This window comes from Rattus norvegicus, chromosome 3 (assembly GCF_036323735.1).
Source record: "Rattus norvegicus strain BN/NHsdMcwi chromosome 3, GRCr8, whole genome shotgun sequence".
Taxonomy (NCBI): Eukaryota; Metazoa; Chordata; class Mammalia; order Rodentia; family Muridae; genus Rattus; species Rattus norvegicus.
In genome coordinates this window covers 156,004,789-156,024,008 of record NC_086021.1, presented here as the reverse complement: position 1 = coordinate 156,024,008, position 19,220 = coordinate 156,004,789, and the positions used below count along the sequence as shown (strand labels likewise).

General features: G+C 42.3%; 2 long non-coding RNA genes across 2 annotated transcripts in view; one reads left to right on the top strand and one right to left on the bottom strand.

Moving 5' to 3' along the window:
• The window catches only part of LOC102549662 (uncharacterized), a 108,265-nt gene that overhangs the window by 18,130 nt on the left and 70,915 nt on the right, over positions 1–19,220 (bottom strand). The gene's annotated exons all lie outside the window — the stretch shown is intronic.
• LOC120101727 (uncharacterized) lies at positions 2,818–19,059 on the top strand. Its single transcript, XR_005502555.2, has 2 exons — positions 2,818–3,122; positions 15,269–19,059. It is a non-coding gene; the product is annotated as an uncharacterized LOC120101727 (long non-coding RNA).

Here is a 19,220-nt window from a genome sequence, read left to right as displayed (position 1 = left end):
GCTGAGGTGTCTGCTATGGTTTGAGTGCTTGTTGCTTTCCAAACCCATGTTGAACTTGAGTTATCTTTGTCTGAGTATTAAGGAGCGGGACCCTTTAAGAGGTGACTCAGACATCAAATCTATATTCCCAGGAGTAAAATTGGTACCGTCTTTGCCTCTTTGCCTTGTGCCTTCTGGGAAGATGAAAAATCTGTCCCTGGGGAGACAAGGCATTCAACATTCCATCACAGAATTGGAATTGATAGATTGATTGTCTCCTAATGTGATGCCCTACTAGGTAGCATCCCTCTCACAAGATGGCCCTGCCTTCAGATACCTTTGTCCTGAGCCTCCAGAAAGAAGCATTGCTACTCTCCCATGTGAGTATCCTGGAAACGTTTGTAGGAAAATAAGGAGGATTAAGGGTTTGTAGGAATAGCTAAGTGAACGATGATTAGACTAATCCAGGCAAAGCAAAAATTTGAACACCGTTTCCTTACATACTCCTTTGAGTAGAAAAATATAAGGTAGAATGAAGTCTGGAAATACAGCCCAAACCGCATAAAGTAAAATTTACATAGCCCAGTAGGCCATAAGATGCCTTAGTGAATTATGTGAGTGATTTCTAAAATCTACTTCATGAAAGTTCAAGTGTCTTGTGGTCTTTAGGCATAATTGCTTAACCTCTGTCAACATAAAGCTCACAGCATTCAGTTCTTTCAACAGCCAGCAACTCATTCTAGACATCCCTAGACAGACCTTGCCTCTTGAGTTGAGAGATGACCACTGGGCTGAGGAACTAGGAAGTACGGCCACAATGAGCTCTTGGAACTGAGCGCTATGTATCCCAGGAGTAAAGCATCCCTAGCAAAGAAACTCCTGCATGCAGAAGGCACCTGGGTCATTTCCAACTGCTATCCAACATGGAGAGACGAACAGGGTCACATTTTTTTTATCTTTATTAACTTGAGTATTTCTTATTTACATTTCGATTGTTATTCCCTTTCCCGGTTTCCGGGCCAATATCCCCCCTAACCCCTCCCCCTTCCTTTCTATATGGGTGTTCCCCTCCCCATCCTCCCCCCATTACCGCCCTGCCCCCAACAATCTTGTTCACTGGGGGTTCAGTCTTAGCAGGACCAAGGGCTTCCCCTTCCACTGATGTTCTTACTAGGCTACTCATTGCTACCTATGCAGTTGGAGCCCAGGTTCAGTCCATGTATAGTCTTTGGGTAGTGGCTTAGTCCCTGGAAGCTCTGGTGGCTTGGCATTGTTGTTCATATGGGGTCTCAAGCCCCTTCAAGCTCTTCCAGTTCTTTCTCTGATTCCTTCAACGGGGGTTCTATTCTCAGTTCAGTGGTTTGCTGCTGGCATTCGCCTATGTATTTGCTGTATTCTGGCTGTGTCTCTCAGGAGAGATCTACATCTGGTTCCTGTCGGCCTGCACTTCTTTGCTTCATCCATCTTATCTAATTGGGTGGCTGTACATGTATGGGCCACATGTGGGGCAGGCTCTGAATGGGTGTTCCTTCTGCCTCTGTTTTAAACTTTGCCTCCCTATTCCCTACCAAGGGTATTCTTGTTCCCCTTTTAAAGAAGGAGTGAAGCATTTGCATTTTGGTCACAGGGTCACATCTTTACAGGGCTCTTTCACTAAGCCAAGAAGGAACCTATGTGGCTGAGACTTCTTCTTGGCACCCTAGCCTGGGCTCCAGCATACCAACTCTCACCTCCTCCCAAGATGGACTGACTATTCTGTGATGGCTCATGGATAGGACTACAGATCTGCATGAGACTGAGGGTAGGCCAAGTTGAAGCTTGCATTGCCCTGAATGGCAGTGACCACAATGACCTGGTAACTTGGGATTGTCCCCTGCTGAACCTAGGCTACTCCCTAGTCATCCCTCCCCCATCATCCCTGGGAGTGGACAACTTCCCTAGGTCTGAATGTCTTTTCCTTCCGCTTGGGACACCTCACTTTTCCTTCAGGAAAGGCAAGTTCCTCCAAGCAGGATGCTCCCCACCCAGCAAAGCAAGTCCTCGAGAAACCTCAACAGTGCTGGCAGCTTCACACTCACAGGACTATGACAAGGGATGCACAGAAATGGACCTCATCAGAGTGATAATTTAATAAAGTCACAGAAGCAACCATTCTCAATCTTTACAGCAAAAGACTATTTTAGAGACTCATGGGGAGTTCCCTAAACATTTAAAACATGCCAAATAAACTAGGGTTGTTTCATATCCTGCCTTGAAGTTAGCTTTCCTATGCTGTGCACAACAGCTACTCCAGCCATAATTCCACATATTCTGGTTTGCACTCTTTTCATTGACATCTATAGATACACACCTTTGCACAAACCTTCCAGTAATCTTAAAGGCGCCATCCTTTCTTCTAAATTGCTAAGTCTTTTCTTCCCCTTGGTAGTGCTTGGCATAGAACCCAGAGCCTAGCACACATTGGCAAATGATCTGTCTATTCCTCAGCCACACACACACACACACACCCCTCTATGGAATTTCTGTTTTTATCATTATTTGTCCCAATTCTTGTTCTTCCCAAAGATTATGCTTCCTCTGAAGAGATTGAATGCATAATCCCACCCTTTCTAAATTCTCCAAGGATATTTTTTTGCAACTGCCTTATGTTTAATTTCTGTTCTTTAATTCTTCTACTGTGTGGTCTTAACTAATGTATCTGGTTCTCTGTGAACAATATGTTCTCAATACAGGGAAAAACATTTATACACACAAAAACACTCAAGAAGATAGCCCAACCTAATAAACAAAAAATAGATAGGCATCATAAACTAAACAAAGAAGAAATATGGCTAGTGAGCATGTACAAAAAGACCTCCCCCCTCGCTGGATGTCAGAGTGAGGTTCGTTAGGTCCACTGTAACCAGAAAGAATCAGCGGAAATGAGCTCATATTCAATTTGTGCAAAGAAGAAAGCTGCTAACAAGAGAGAAATAAGGAGAGATGTAGGAGAAGAGAGGGGAGACCATGCTGCAGGGGAGGCCGAGAAGTGAGAAGTCGCTAAGAGTCAGTCAGCAGCTGTGACTAAGCCTGCAGTAACTACCAGCAGACTGTCACCAGGACTTCCCTGGTAACTGAGACTGGAGATGGAGCTCTATACTCAGGTAAGGCTGCATCAAGCAGGACATGATCTTGGCAATCCCAGGCAAGCACTTCAAGGAAGGAGGGTGGGATTAGGGAACGTGGCTGAGCTTTTAGAAATGGTTAGTGTTTGTTCAAGTCCTTACAGGCCACAGTGGAAATCTAATGAGGGCTGCAGCAAAGAAATAATCTGTCACTGTATAAAATCAACCTTTTCTGGTGAGATAGTTCAGCATCAAGAGAACAGAGATCCTGAGTTCTGTCCTCAGCACCCACATCTAGCAGCTCTAGGGGATCTGATGTGCTCTTCTAGACTCAAAGTCTACCCTACACTCTGGTGCATATACCCATACATAAGACACATACATGTACACGCATTTTTTTAAAAATAAGATAACCCTTTAAAATTAACCTTTAAAAAAAGAAAGATAGCATACACAAGTTAAGTATTTCTCACCTAATATGCTCAAAACCATGGTGTTGCGGATTTTGTATTGGTCAGCTATTGGAATATTCATACATACAGTATGTGACATCCTAGGGGTGGGACTCAAGTCAAAGACAGAACTCACTCACACTTCCTACGCATCTGCCCATGCAGCCCATTTTCACACAATAAGCTCTACAATACTTCACTCAACACTTAGCACACGAAATAAAGTTCTGTGGTATGGTGTTCCCCAATGGTATGTCCTTTGGCCCTCAGAAAGATTTGAGATCTGCAGCTCCACCTGTGCCCAGTATTTGGAAAGGCCTGGGATAACTGGTACTCAAACTTTGGAAAACTGCAAAGGGTATTTCTAAAGTGTAGAATCCATAGGCAATCTATTAAGATATTTCAGAAAAGAAGGTTCATGTTGTAAAACTCAAAGTCAAGATGACCAATAATAGAGCAATAACAGCCCAAACAAAAGGAATCCATATCACATGAATACTGTAAGGGAGTTCAGAATTCACCAGTGGATTACTAAGGATAAAATGCCAAGCACAACTGCACAAATGAGTCTCACAGACAAGACACATACATTAAGAAACACCCAATGAGAACTCTTAGGAACAGTAAAATGCCCACTAAGAGGACTCACAGTTGCGGCAGATGTGGACTGACTGGAGAAGCAGCAGGAGCCATAAATGTCCCTGGTTGATGAAGGACTCGGAGGTCAACATCTAACACATTGTTAGTTAGCACAATCAAAATCAGTGCTCAGTACAGGGCGCAACTGTAACCTTAGAATAAAGGGAGACTGTGACTTGCCCGCTAAGGACATTAGGCACAGCCTACTTTGAGCCTGTTTTTTGTTTGTTTGTTTGTTTGTTTGTTTGTTGTTTTAACAAAATACCTTTTGAAGGCATTTGTGAAATCACGCGACCAGAGGAGCACTCACTGGATACGATATAAGGTGCTTAACACATTACCATAAACTCCTGTATCACAGGAGTGTGTGTTTATGGTCTTACCAATCAGATTGCAGACTGGAGGACAAAATATGGTGTGAAGTTTGCTTCAAAGTTAGCCCGAAGGGCTGAGAGATGCTAAAGGCACAGGTTACTCTCCAACAGTGACAGCTACATGAGAGTACATTTTCACTTTTGTCCTAAGACTTCCATAATAGATGGTCTGTTATTTTTATCCCTACTCTCTAATGCAATGAAAACATTAGATGAGCACAGCATTTAGGAAACAATGTCAAGAACAATGCCTCTCTGCATTGAGTTGAGATCACCCCAGCTACCCAATTCCCCTGTAATGATTTTATTTAATCAAACAGCTTTTGGAAAAGCCAGAAGGAAAAAAACAAGACTTGGAATGAAGTCCTATTTTAAGACAGAGCCTGTCTTTGCTTCATCTTGTAAGGAATACGGCAGTATGAGCACGTGAAACAATACCAGGGTATCCCACCCCGCCCCTTCCTTCTCCCGGCCCAGCCCATAGGATCATCCCAAAGGGACAAGAGAAAATAGACTGACACCTCTTCCCTGAAGGAAGATAGTTGTTAGCCTAGCACATCCCTGAACTGACCGGAAGCCTCCCTCCTGGGGCTGGAACTAAGGAAGCCTTCCTTCTGCCAACGCCCTGGAATTGTTATGGGTGGACCTTATTAGCTCATCTCAGCCTCCACCCGGGCTCCCACTTTAACAAAGAGGCCCAAGGATACTATTAATGCCAGCGATGGCTTCCCCTCTCTGTGAAGGTCTCTACAGCTTGGATCTTTTCACTATGCTATTTCTAGATGGAAACGTTTGTCAGCTGGGATGCTGCAGACCTGAGGCCCTGGGGCAACTGTAAGTCAGGACTCTGATGGGGTCAGTGGACCATGGTGCTTGAAAACAACTATGTGACGACTCCTTAAGTATGCTAACCTATAGAGAACTCTGAGCAGACTCAAGTAAAGCGAAATATCACAGCTAAAAGCTTTACTTCTGAGCACTGGTAGCACACAGCAGTTTGTGGGGAGCATCACAAAACATTTTATCGCATGGCTTTCTGAATCTCCCTGTCTACAGTATACACTTCAAGCAGGGTTCTGGAGTAGATACATGGTTCAGGGACCTGAAGTGAGAAGAACAGACTTCGGTGAATGCTCAACTTCGGGTTTTGTTTTGAGTAAGGATTTCAAATAGCCAGGTTGGATTGAACTTACTATGTATCTAGGAAGGATCTTGACATCTTGGCCTTCCTGCTCCCACTCTTGTACTAGCATTACAGGTATGCCTGCTCTCATATGGTGCTGGGGAATCCAACCCACGGCTTCATGCATGATAGAAAAGCATTCTATTAGCTGAGCTGCATCTCCTGCACCCTCTCCCAGGCCAGGCTTTACATGTTCTTGATGTACATGAGATCTGAATGTGTTCAGCACTGTCTACCTCTGTGAAGATGTTTTACATAATGAAAGACCAGGCTCTCACATTTAAACTGTGAAACAATTATTCTTGAAAGGCAACTTGCAGTGAGAATTTTGGTTTCTTTGAAACACACACATACACACAGAGAAATATTATGGGAATATGTTTTCATTTTAACGCCAGATGTGGGATATGGGACTCCTTTAGATTTTCCTCAGCCGCTGACTATGATTTGCCTTGTGCTCTAGCAGGGGTGTAATTTTGTCAGGAGCAGATAGTCTCAGTAATTGTGTGACATTTGGAACTCTGGGGACTTTTCAGAGGGTATATAAATACTAGGCCCTGAGAGGCATGATGGGTTGTTGGTTATTGGTTGGTTGCAGTTTGTTAAGTAGGGTTGGTAGGGTTGGTAAGTAGTGCTACACAAAGAAGAAACAACAACAAGAAGAAATTAGATATCCTGACAGTAAAGATCAAACTTTCCCCAAGGAACTCAATGTCTCTAATCAGCAGGAAATAGTCTAATAATAATGTCGCTCCCTCCCTTTCTATCCTTTTTTCTCTCCTATCTAGTGTTAGGGGTTTATAAGAGTGGAAGAAGGATGGGGAAAAGTAGAAGAAAGAAGAACCCACAAAGTGGCCAGTGACCAGATACAGCAACTAGCCAAGTCTAGACTAGAAAACAAGGCCAGGTGAGCCAGCTTCCATAGTCACACTGCTAGCCTGGGGAATGCAGAGTTCTTACAGAATATTAGGCGAATTTTACCTTTGGCTCTTTCACTTACTCAGGGACCCCTGAAGGTTGAATGTTCCTCATTACCAACTCTTTAGAAAGTCTTCTTATAGTCTACATTGCAATGACACATAGGCCACGCATATAATGGTGAATTTGTCACAAATGTCACATCTGCTGACATCACAGGCTTTGTGTCCTGTCTGGCTCTGGCTGAGGACAAGGACCAGGTTGGATCATCTACAGTGGAGATCAGTCTTTGTTTTTTGCTGCCATTGTTTGTTTTCCGCTTGCCCTTGAATTTTTATGACTTCATTTTGATTTGATTTACCTTATTTTTTAATTTTATTTTTGTTCTTGAAATTCTTGGTATTTTCCTGTGCTGTTTAACACGTTCTCATAGACCAAACTGTATCATGAACAGTAATAAAATATGTATTTTTAATTAAACAATTGATAACACTTGTGAGAACATGAGAGGTAGGAAACGCCACAATTTCAGCATCCCGGAGGTAATTATGGCTTACATAAACAGAGCATAGAAAACGCATCTCTTTCCCGTCTGGACTCTTCAATCCTCTGTTCTTTCCTTTCTGATTTAAGGGAAATGTACACTCTATATATAGTTCAACTCTCCTGAAGTTCCTGTGGGTTTAGTATACATCTATAGAACACAAACTGGCAGTTCCTCAACAGACAGGGAAGTAGTCCTTTAACAATACATTCTCAGGAAATATCCTTGGGCTGACTGCGGAAGGGTGTGTAGACACTGCTATTTTCCACTCCAGTTCTGCATCCACCCACTTTCTGAGTCACTGAATGTGTCCCTTATCAGGCCCTGCCTCCCACCTCCACTGTTCTCCCAGCCTCATGTGAGCTGACCTCACCCAGTCCTGTAAACTCACATCTGCTGACCAAATCACATTTTAGGAGAGAAAAATAAAGTGACAAATAGTTTGAGTTAAAAATTGGTTTAAAAGATATAGTATAACTTCATAGAAATGATCAAGAAATGGGGAAAGAATACTAACCCTAGATTAACACTGGAAGAAGGCAGATGGAACAGACTAGAAGAAGGGAAGGAGATATAGTACAGATTCTTCAGACAGCAGAATGACTGGGCCCAACAACAAACACATCATCACTAGCTGCCCAGAGGCAACACATTTCCATTGTTGCCCCTGTCACAGTCCTCCTGTGTATGCACCATAAACCTATAAAAGTTTGTGTTCCTCCTCCCCCAACCCCTTCTTCCTCCTCCCTTCCAGGGGTAGCCTCTGTATCTTTTCCTTTTAATAAACCTCCCACATGAAACCTGTTGACTGGTGTGATTTTGTCAGAACCTGCCATTTAGTTCTATCACTAATGGTAATGAACAATTGTTGGGGGAGGGATGAATTCACTGTAGGTTTGTCATGGATATCCCCACACCCATGTGCATAATGTCAACACTAATATATATATATATATATATATATATATACATATACATATACATATACATATATATCCCACTAGGAAAACCTCATTTTCAGAGTCACAGACAGGAATCCTTGGTCACTCTGTAGTACCTGCTTGGGGTATGGTAATTGGCACTCATTTGGGAAGTGTTTACAGACACATTTCTGTTTCCAATTTTATGGGCTTGATATTGCTGTTTGGTGAGAGTAATTTAACTTGCGAATGTCCCACAGAGGATCATGGATTCCACTTTGGGATTGAAATGGAGTAGTAAGACTTTTTTGAACAACGCAATCTTCTTGATATTCAGTCACTTCAAACCCAGAGGTTTTGTTTGTTTGACCTATCCTCTTTCTTATGAGAGTTTGATTAGCCTAGATGTTGCCAAGTTCTATCCCGAGGTGGTCTCACTTATTATTTTCCAGAATTGTTTTCTTCTTCAGAGAAACAAACGTGACAGTAACAAATCTGGAGAGTGAGTTTTTTTTTTTACAGAAGTCCTCATATCCACCAGTGGATTAATCATAGAATTTATCACCCTGATTGCAGTGTGTGAAAATTATATCCTGAAGCAATTTCAGACTTATGAAAAATAATACATGACTTCTTCATAAGTTACAAAAACTTCTTAGCCAAATGTTTTTCTACAGTCTTTGTGGCAGGAAGCATCAAAAGCAGCTATTTCTACCTTACCCCCCGGGGCTCTCATCTCTTTGACAGTCCCTCCTCTTGAGTGGAAGCTGAGCCAAATGGGCTCTTCTAATACACAGCATATGGTAGAAGTGGCATGTGAAAAGAATGTGACTCTCATGTTGGCACTGTCTGTCCCTCTGCATTGGGTTACTCACCATAAAGGAGCCAGCTGAATGTACAGGCCCAAGCACTAGAGCATAGAGCCTGCTAGCAACCACATGTGTGAGCTGCCACTTCCAGTAATGCATTTGTACCTTCCAATTTTCTGTCAATAGAAATCTAAAATCCTTTTAGAAGAGGGAACCTCGCTTGAGAAAATATCCCCACAAGATTGCCCCGTGGACAAGCCTGTGGTATATTGTTTTAATTGGTGGTACAGGAGAACCATTGTGGGGGATATCAACCCTGGATAGGTAACCTTGGGTGCTATAAGAAAGTAGACTTAGCAAGCCATGAGGAGCAATCTGGTAAGCAGCAGCTTTCCATGGCCTCTGCATCAGTGCCTGCCTCCAGGTTCCTGTAGTGAGTTTCTCCCCTGACTTCCCTGGATGATGGACTCATAAAGTATAAAGTAAAACAAACTCTTTCTTTGCAAACTTGCATTTGGTCCTAGTATTTTATCACATTACAATTTCACAAGAGCCCTGTTTTTTGCAACCTACTTTTAATAAGGGTTCAACCTCTCCTCTAGCCTACCAGCCAACAGAAGCAGTGAAAGAGAAAAGTTAGTAGTATATGGGGGAAGTGGACCTGTTCAGCAATAGTTCTTTGAGGAGAAGCTCGATCTTCTTGTGCAGCAGTTCAGTCCAATAGCAAACACCTAATATGAGTCACAACTGCAGACCAGTCAGTCCTCTAGGCAGGCAGACCTCAGGCACGAACCGGTAACTACAGTTCAGCCTTTCAGCAAGCAGACACCAGACAGCTGTAGTTGAATCCTGAAGAAACCACCAGTCTCACCAACTGGCCTGAGGTGAGGCCATAGAAGAAGCAAGCTGCCTCAGGAACCTCGGGAGCAGCTCTTGGGTGAGTTTTTCTCAATGGCAGAGGTATCACAAGTTGAGCTCAACAATGCTTTGTAAGATGAACCAATACATGAATGTCTTTAGCAAAGAATAGCAAGGTGGAGAAAACCAAACAAAGGTTCAGTGCTTGTCTCTCACTGTCTGTGCGGTCATATTTAAATTCCTTCATCAAGTGTCCTTCCACGTGTCTGCTGTATCCAAACATCCTTTCACCTGTGTCTGCTTCAGGAAAATAGTCTTTCATGTGTTTGCCTTAGCAAGACACCCTTTTACCTGTGCCCCAGCAAAACATCATTTGGCACAAGAAGTTAGTTATTTGCCAAAGAACTAGAAGTTTCCACTTCAGAGGCCATAGCTCTCACCTGTGATTTCCCCTGAAGCTTCATGCAAGACCTTGAACTTGGGCATACACTAAGCCACAGCTGAATTTCTGGCCCTCAGGGAAAAAAAGTACTCTTGTTGTTTTAACCAGCTAAGTCTTGCTGTAGTTTGGAATACAATACAGATACCTAATACAGTCATTCTATGGAAAAAGTATCTCCTCCTATCATTAAAAGAAATTGTGGTCTAGATTGGTTGGCATTATTCATCACCTACCACATTTCTATCAATCCTACACCAACTATGGAGTCTTGGAGTCCGAGATGTAAAGAATATCACTTATGAGCTGGGTGACCATGGTACCTTGCTTAACCACTAAACCTGTCTCTCAGCCTTCAAAGAGAATGAGGCCTATTGATCAGAATTGGCTTCTTCGTCTTCAGTATGAAACCTGGGTGCATTAATCCCTGAGCATTTGTGCAAGTCCTAGCACAGTTATGACAGCTAATGGACAGTTCCAAATATTCCTCCTTCCTTTACACCAAACCTGCTAAACAGACACACACAGAGACAACTAACATCCAAACAGTGACTAATCCCAGTTCAAAGTAGGATGAATACATGTTGCCAAAGATGTGGTCCTTCATTCTACATCCTCGTGGCAGCAGGAGAGAAAGCACACGTGTGCATGTGCACAGACCTAGGCACAGGGTACAGGTCAAATCAACAGCCGCTTTTCAGCCACACCCAGCTTTTCCCATTTGTGGATCCTGCAGAAGCTTTGCTGATGGCCTCCTGTAGTGGTGAGCTCTGACTCCTAGAACTACTCATTTCTCCAACTTTGGGCACAGTGATCTCCCCCATAGACTCACATCTTTGAAGGATTAGTAAAGAGTTGTTGGCTTTTTTAATAGTTTAGTCACCCACGCCCACCCCCCCCCAAGTGCTAGAGATCAAAACCAGGGCTCTGTGCAATCTGGGCCGTCTTCTGCTGAGCTCCACCTGCAACCAGCTTGATCAGTTGTTCTGTTTGGATGTGGTGACTATTCTCAAGCTCTATTAGAACCATGAAAGCTGAGCTGCCAGCTGTAGCTGCCTTGTGTGACCACCCTCTTCCAGCTGCTGGAAAAGGGGCAGAAAACACAATGAAGTCCACTGTCAGGAGCACAAACTCACTGAATTCCCAGGATGTTTTCTGTGACAATGATTCATCTTCATTGTCAATTTGACTGTATTTAGAATCACCTGGGAGACACAACTCGTGATCTGTTTCCTGAGGGGATTAACTGAGAAAAGAAACCCACCTTGAATGTATACTGTACTATCCTGAGCACTGAGGTCCTGGACTAGATCAAGGAGGGAGAAGAAAGCTAACTGAGCATCGCAGTTAATTCTCTCTCTGCCTCCTGACTTCAAACAACATGACCAGCCACCTCTTGCTCCTGTCAGCCTGCTTCTGCTATCATTATGGTCTGTCTTTCTCAAAACTATGAGCCCAAATAAACCCTTTCTCCTTGACTTTCTCTTTGTCAGGAATTTAGTCACGATGACAAAAAAGTTATTAATACAATGATACAGGCTTGAAGTATAATCCATAGAAAGAGGAGAGGAAAAGAAATACATTTATTTTTAAGAAGTACAAGTAGAACTTGGGTTTTTTTTAATTTTTATTCTTATGACAAAATGGTTTGTGTATCAGTAAAATGCATAGCAGAGATGTCATAGGAAGGCACTGGGTGAAGCAATGTGATATGATTTGAAAATGAGTCACTTTTGACTGTGTATTGTAAACCTAGGACGATCACTGGAAGAAATGCTTTAAATGAAGTATGATTGGCATACTAAGACCAGAGATAAACTGAACACACAACGTTCAATTAAAACTACAAAAGTCATTGAACAGAAAATGGAACCAGCATGATACAAAGTAATTCAAACATATAATAAAAAAAATTTTTATTGTCCATAGAGAAAAAGAAGACTTTATATTCTTCTAAAAGCAAAGTAAAATCCAGAATAATGTCTACTTGGGTTTCCAGAATGTCAAGAATCCTACAAGACTCTTAGAATTTCCATTACAGCCAGGAGTGGTGGTGCATGCCTGTAATCACATCAGGAAGACAGTGAGTTTCAGGCTAATCTGGATTATACAGGAAAAAAGGTTCAAAAGAATTTTTTAAAAAGAACCTCATTAAAAACCAAGCCTGCCAAGTAAGATCCTCGCACTCGGAGGTCCATATCCAAAAGACAACCTATTATCTGTGCTCTGTATTTTTGCTTCAGAGTTGGTTGAATTCTAGAGATGAAAGATTTGTCTGACCTCTGACCTAGTTGTGTGGAAGACTTCCACTCCTTCACAATGCAGCCCTGGTTTATAACATATCCTGCTTCCCTCAGCCTTTCCAGACTAGTTCATCTCTCTCTTTTTCTTGTTAACAAAAATCTTAGTCTAAATACACAAATTAAAAAACAAGATATGGGTGTGGGGTGAAAAAACCAAGATAGGGAATACATTGTGTACAAGGAACTCTTTTTAAACATATGAAGACATAGATTAAAAGCAAATATATGGAGAAAGATTATGCTGATGCCAGCTCCAGATCAAGAAAAATTATCAGGAATACAAAGGTCATTATATGATGATCACTCTGTCACTTCTCCAAGAACAGATATCAGTCCTTAATAAGCATGAGTCTAATATTACATTCAATGTATGTGGGGTAAATTGATAGTCCTGCAGAGGTAAATGAGCTAGTCCACTGTAATAGTTGGAGGCTTCAATGTTCCTGTGTCAGAAAGTGCAGAACCAGCTTGCAGAAACTGAATAAGGACAGAATTGAACTCAAAAGTACAACCAATCAATTGGACATAATTGAAATCTGCAGCGTATGCTTGAACGCACATTCTTCTCCAGATCACAGTGAAACTGCACTGAAGGGCACCCCATTCTCAGCCACGAAATAACACAATAACTTCCCTCAGACTATGGTGGGGTAAGTAAAAATCAGCAAGCAAAAGTAGCTGGGAAATCCCCACATATCTAGAGATTTCAAAGCACATATTTTTAAAGTCCTCTAGTTATTAAGAGAGGAAAATTAGGAAAAAAAAGAAAGAAAGAAAAAGAAAAAGAAAGAAAAAGGGAAAAGGAAAAGAAAAGAAACAATAAAAAAAAACCAAAACCAATACAGCTAAATTAAAGTAGATATGGGAAATACTGTAGGCAGAACTGTTCGAACACAGTTGGGAGGCATACAGACATAAGTGGGCAGGGGGTTTGACTTAATCAAAATGAAAGGTACATGAAAAAACTTGATATTGCAAGACACACACACACACACACACACAAACACACGCGCACACACTGGAGCTAGTAAATACAGATATAAATGAATGAACAGGGGGCTAGTACTCCAGATAAACACTTAAGTTGTGTGATGGCTAATCTCAGTTATCAGTTTGACACACCCAGGAAAAGTGAACATCAAGTGAGGAATTACCGCCATCAGATTGACCTGTGGGGATGTCTGTTGCCTTCTGATTGCTAAGATGGATGACCAATCCCACTTTGAGCAGTGCTATTCCTGGGCAAATGTATAGGTTGTATAAGGAAACTTACTGAATATGAGCCTGGGAGAATAAACTGGTAAGTATGGTCTTATTCTCTATGGTCTCTCCTCAAGCTCTTGCCCTGAGTTCCTGCCTTGGCCTCCCTCAGTGATGAGCAGTAATCTATAAGATGAAATAAATTCCTTGTTCTTAATAATGGTCTTAGTGAATGTTTTGTCACAGAAGCAGAACACAAAGATAAGTAGGAATTGGGAATGGGGGTGAGAGTGAAATGGAGAAATATTCCACTCTGATGGAGGGGAAGTCTTGGAACTATCAAAATATCAATTCTTCCATATTTAATCTACAGACTCGGTGTGGCACCAATCAAATTATCGGAAGATCATTTTATAAATATTGCCAAACTAGAAAGTGCACAAAAGAGGCAAATTATCCAGAATAATAAACTCAATACTGAAAGGATTATAAAAAAACAGACTTATTCACTTTGAGATCACAAAGTTCTGCCTGGAGCAGAACAGAGAACCCAGAGATAAACCCCCACAAAACAGACAATGATCTTCCTCCGCCAATATCAAAAAGATACAATAGGGTACAAAAAGTCTATTTTACAAATGATACTGGGACAACTAAACACCCCGTATAGGGGGGAAAAAGAAACAGAAAATTGAATCTAGACAAAGCCTTAGATGCAGTCCAAGAAATTACCTGAAGATGCATCATAGATAGAAATATAAAAGAAAGTTATAAAATTCCTAGAAAAGATAGAAGATAACCCAGATGAACTTGACTATGATTGTAAATCTTTCACATATAGCATAAAAGGCATGATCCATGAAATAAAAATGTTTTATGCCAACCTACTTTATGACATTTAGTCATAGTTCCTTTGGAACACTGTCATGGAGGCTTAGCACACTAAGAGATTCCTACTTATCGATGATCAGTCGGAGTCAGTGCAGAGATTAGAGTGGGAACATGACAGCTGTGCTTTGCAAAGTCATTTAGAGATCTGTGTTTCTCCTACTTGGTCCCTCCAACTTCCTCTGGGAATCTTGGGAAGCTTTAGTGGTGTGAACTGGGCAGAGAGGGTAGAGCATGCAGAGGGCATACTAGAAATAGGCTTTGACATCAGTCTACATCACCGGCTCCCAGGGCACAGGCACATGCCACCACCCAAGCCATAAGAAAGGTGGAGATGTCAACCTCTGAGCAAAAATAAAGGATTTGGGTTTAAAGCCTTATATTTCACCATCACTGCCTTGATACTACCAAAGTAGGTCAGAGAATAAAAGAAAGGAGACCTGGGAAGCCACAGAAGCTTCCTAGATCTGCTGTCCTGTGGTATGAGGAGGAAATGATCCCCATCATTTGTGCCAGGCACAGGCCAGAAAATGCAAGATCCAAAACCCCATCATTGTGTCCTCATTGGTATTCTCCTCTTGTTCCCCATGTTCTCCGCAATCTGGGCTTTGAACACATTTGACCTTGCGCTTTCTAATTCAGCTCTATTCCCTTCTAGATAAAGCAAACAAATGACAACAACGACGACGAAGAACGAACAACGACAACAGGAGTGTTTCCTGGTGAGAGTGTTTGTTGTGTTCTCTGGTACTCTTCATGGTGAACTCAAGTAGAACTGCTATGCTCTGCTACAGTCTGCTGGGAATGTTGGATTGGGCTCCCTGGGAAACAATCTGGGGCTCATTTGAGCCCCCTTGGGAGCTGAATTCTAGCAAGCATGACTGGCTATGGCTCCATCTGTGAGCAAGAGCAAAATGGGCCTCTCCTTCATGAACCCATCACATCTGGAACATTACAGAAGAGGATCCAAGAAGAATAGCAACTAATCTAAGGCCACTTGGCTCAGGCAGTCCAGTCCTCTTTCCCCTGTGACAGATCACTTTCACTTCTCTTTTATTCTAACAAGCATTTAATCAGTAGAGCTGAATGGTATTATTAAAGTAGCCAGCAGGGCTAGCATTTCACACACCCACCTCATTGGGTCTTCAGTGGCTGTATCTCAAAAAAAAAAAAAAAAAAGCAGACGTTTCCTTCCCTGCCCAGCCTTTCTAGTGCAAATGTTCTTTTACTCTTGTTTCTTAGAGCACATAACACACTTAGACAATCCCCATGGACATACATATATGGACATACATGCATGTATTCTCATATACAGCTTGCACACATATCACTAACGTATTATGCATCTGCACTGTGGTAACTTGTATGTTCCCACTGCACAGTGAATGGAGAAGATGAGCTTGCCTTCCTGCAGCTACTTACTATATCTATGTCTAGCACTTTGGGTCCAGTCTTTGCCACAGAGCAAAACAGTTAAAATTGCATCAGACCTAAGCCTCCAGCGTCAAATCTATCTTTGGACACACTGCCCAGATGTTTAAGTCTGGAAGAGCTTCTAATTCCTTCCTACAAGAAGAAAATAGATTGAACCCCTAACTCATAAGAGAGAAAGAATGATGATAAGAAGAGTAAGTGCAGAGATTGACCACCATTTTGAGACAACTGCGCATGTCTACTACATTCAATTACCTGTGCCACTCTAGCTGCCAAACTGGCTATCACTGGTTCATTTAATGGATTTTCCGATTCAGAGCATGTACCATATCATCTGGGCTATGAGATTGTGAACTTGTTCCTAAGAATCTTGTGTCATGGTTGCTCTCATCCTCATGCACGCGTGCGTGCGTGCGTGCGTGCGTGCGTGCGAGCGTGTGTGTGTGTGTGTGTGTGTGTGTCTGGGTATTGGAGGTGAGAACTCCAGATGAGACATAGAATAGGAACATTTAATTATCCATCTGCATAAAGTCAAGACAAAAAAGAATTCTGTCTGTGTCCCAGACCTACAGACACCACCTATTTCTATCAACCATCAGAGACAGGCTGAGCAGAGTGGATGGTTTCTATGCTTGTCCATGGAAATCACAGGGGCAATCAGAGAAAATACTCTAGTGGCATGACCCTATCTCAGAGCACTGCCTGGGAAAGAGTCTGCCTCCATGCCATGGTCCAAGGGATAAAAGTAAGGAACATTATTAGTAAGCCATCATTTCTATTAGAAGATGAGGGCAAAGAGCTGCCATTGTAATAAGGAGTAAACATCCACGGTATCTTTGTTCAAAGAAAGTGTACACTGTCTTCACTGGTCTTAACCTTGACCCTTTGGCGTGGCAATTTTTCCCTCTATTTCATTTATTATTTTAATTGGTACATATTAATTATACAATTTATGCTATGGAATTAGAACTAGGTAATTAGCATCCTAGTGTCTCAACTATCTGACATTGTACTACAAATATTCAAAATCCTTTCTCCCAGCTCTTCTTAAGTAGTAAGGTGTGGATAGCATTTTACTCTACAATACACTAGAACTTATTCCTCCTATCTAACTGAATTTTTATACTCAAGTCACTACTTTCTCACCCCTTCCTTCCTTGCCTCTGATAACCATTATTCCACTTTATTTCTACAGAGTCAGTTTTATTTATCTTCACAAATAAATGAGAACATGAGGTATTTCTCTTTCTATGCCCTGCTTACTTCACTTAATATAATGTTCTCTGGCTACTCCATGACATTGCAATGAAAATATGCTTACCACTGGGGAAATGCACTCAGAGCCACAACTGACCATCTCACCTAATGAATGGCTGTAGTCACGAAGACAAAAACAACAAATGCTAGAGAAAACATAGTGGCAAGCAGTTCCCATGCACTGTTGGCTGGCATACTGATTGGAACAATAGTCTTAATGAAATGGCCCATGGTTCAAAGTCATTGGAATGTCCTTCTCTTTCTCCACACCCTGATGTTTTTTAATCTAGGTCAAACCAGATTAAAATAGCTAGACATTTCAGGAAAGGTAAAGAAGGGTCAAATGTGCAGACAAGACAATTGGTGATTAAATGGTATCTGTTAGGGGTTGGGGATTTAGCTCAGTGGTAGAGCGCTTGCCTAGCAAGCGCAAGGCCCTGGGTTCGGTCCCCAGCTCCAAAAAAAAAAGAAAAAGAAAAAAAATGGTATCTGTTAGCAGATTTGCAGGTGCTGTAACTGCTCTAGGGACTCAGTCACATCAGTGAACAAAGCAATGATGTAGGCCATGAGATACCTACATCCTGGAATTGGAAGCCAGTAAGCAGAATCTAAGGGCAGCCCATCATCCCAACAATGAGGGCTTGGGACAGAGAGAAGACAGAGGAGGAGAGAGAGGGTATGGCAGAATTAAATGAAGTACTGGGAGGTCTCCCTGAGAGATGACCCATGGCTTAAGGGAAGCGCATGAGCAAGTGGGCTTGTAGGGAAAGAATGTCCAAGCCTGACATCACAGAGGCCATTGTGGCTAAAAGCGGGTAGAAGGGAGAGTCCCAAATGCTGACACTGAAGAGACATATCAGAGAGGTCTGAACGGCATGGCAGGAACTTGTCTTCATTCAAAATTAGACAGAAGCAGGGGAGGCTATGAGCACAGGCCTGATAGCAAGTGATTAAGACTTTTAAAGAGATCACTTATTCTGATGCTCTATTAATAAGAGACTATAGATAGACAGGGATGAAAGCCTGGAAATCCAGTCAATTGTGGTGTTTGGAGAAGGGTGGTAGCAGGAAATAAAAGGATGAAACTAGTTCTGCTCTAAGCATCTTGGGATAACAATCTGGTCCAGGTAGAGTATGTGTAGCATTTAAGAAGACAAGCCAAGGCCTGAGCTATTACAGTGATGGAGTTCTGTCTGGGTAATGCAGTGGAGCTGGCCCTGATGGTGAAGGCATGGGTGAGCCAGCCCTGAGGGTATGAGAGGAAGAGCTGCTCCAGCTCCTTGCTATATGCAGCACTTGGGAAAGGGGGCCCCAGGTGCCTACACTGGGCAACACAATGAAGCTGGCTCTGGATGCACAAGAGCTGGCCCTGCCTCCTGATGATGTCTGCTTTGGGTGGGTTAGCCAGAGCAGTGCTGCAGAGCTCTCCCTAGTGGTGTGGGGAAAGGGAAGTTGATGGGTTGACACACAGGCCCTGATCCAGGGCTTTCAGTTGGTCCACCTCAAAATCTACATTATCTGTGAACTGTTAGCTGTGAAAGGGCTGGTCCTGCTGACCCAGGTTTCAGGACCTCCATGACACAGGAAAACAACAAGATAACTGAGAGGAGTCCCAGTGAGGATCCAATACTGATGGTGTGGCACAAGCCAGAAACCTCAAACAATGCACATTTGCAAGTAAAGATGTGTGGACAGGGTGTATACTGTAGGACACATTGTAAACAAACTACAGCTTCCACAATGAAATGTTTTCTATGCTTTGTTTTGGTTTACTTATTGGTTATTTATTTTCTTTTAGGGGTAGGTTGCAGGGGCAGAGGGCAGATATAAGGGGATAGAGAAATAAGTGAAAAGGGGGTACATGATACGAAACTCACAAAGAATCAATAAAAAGTTGGGGGAAAAGATGATGGAGTTCT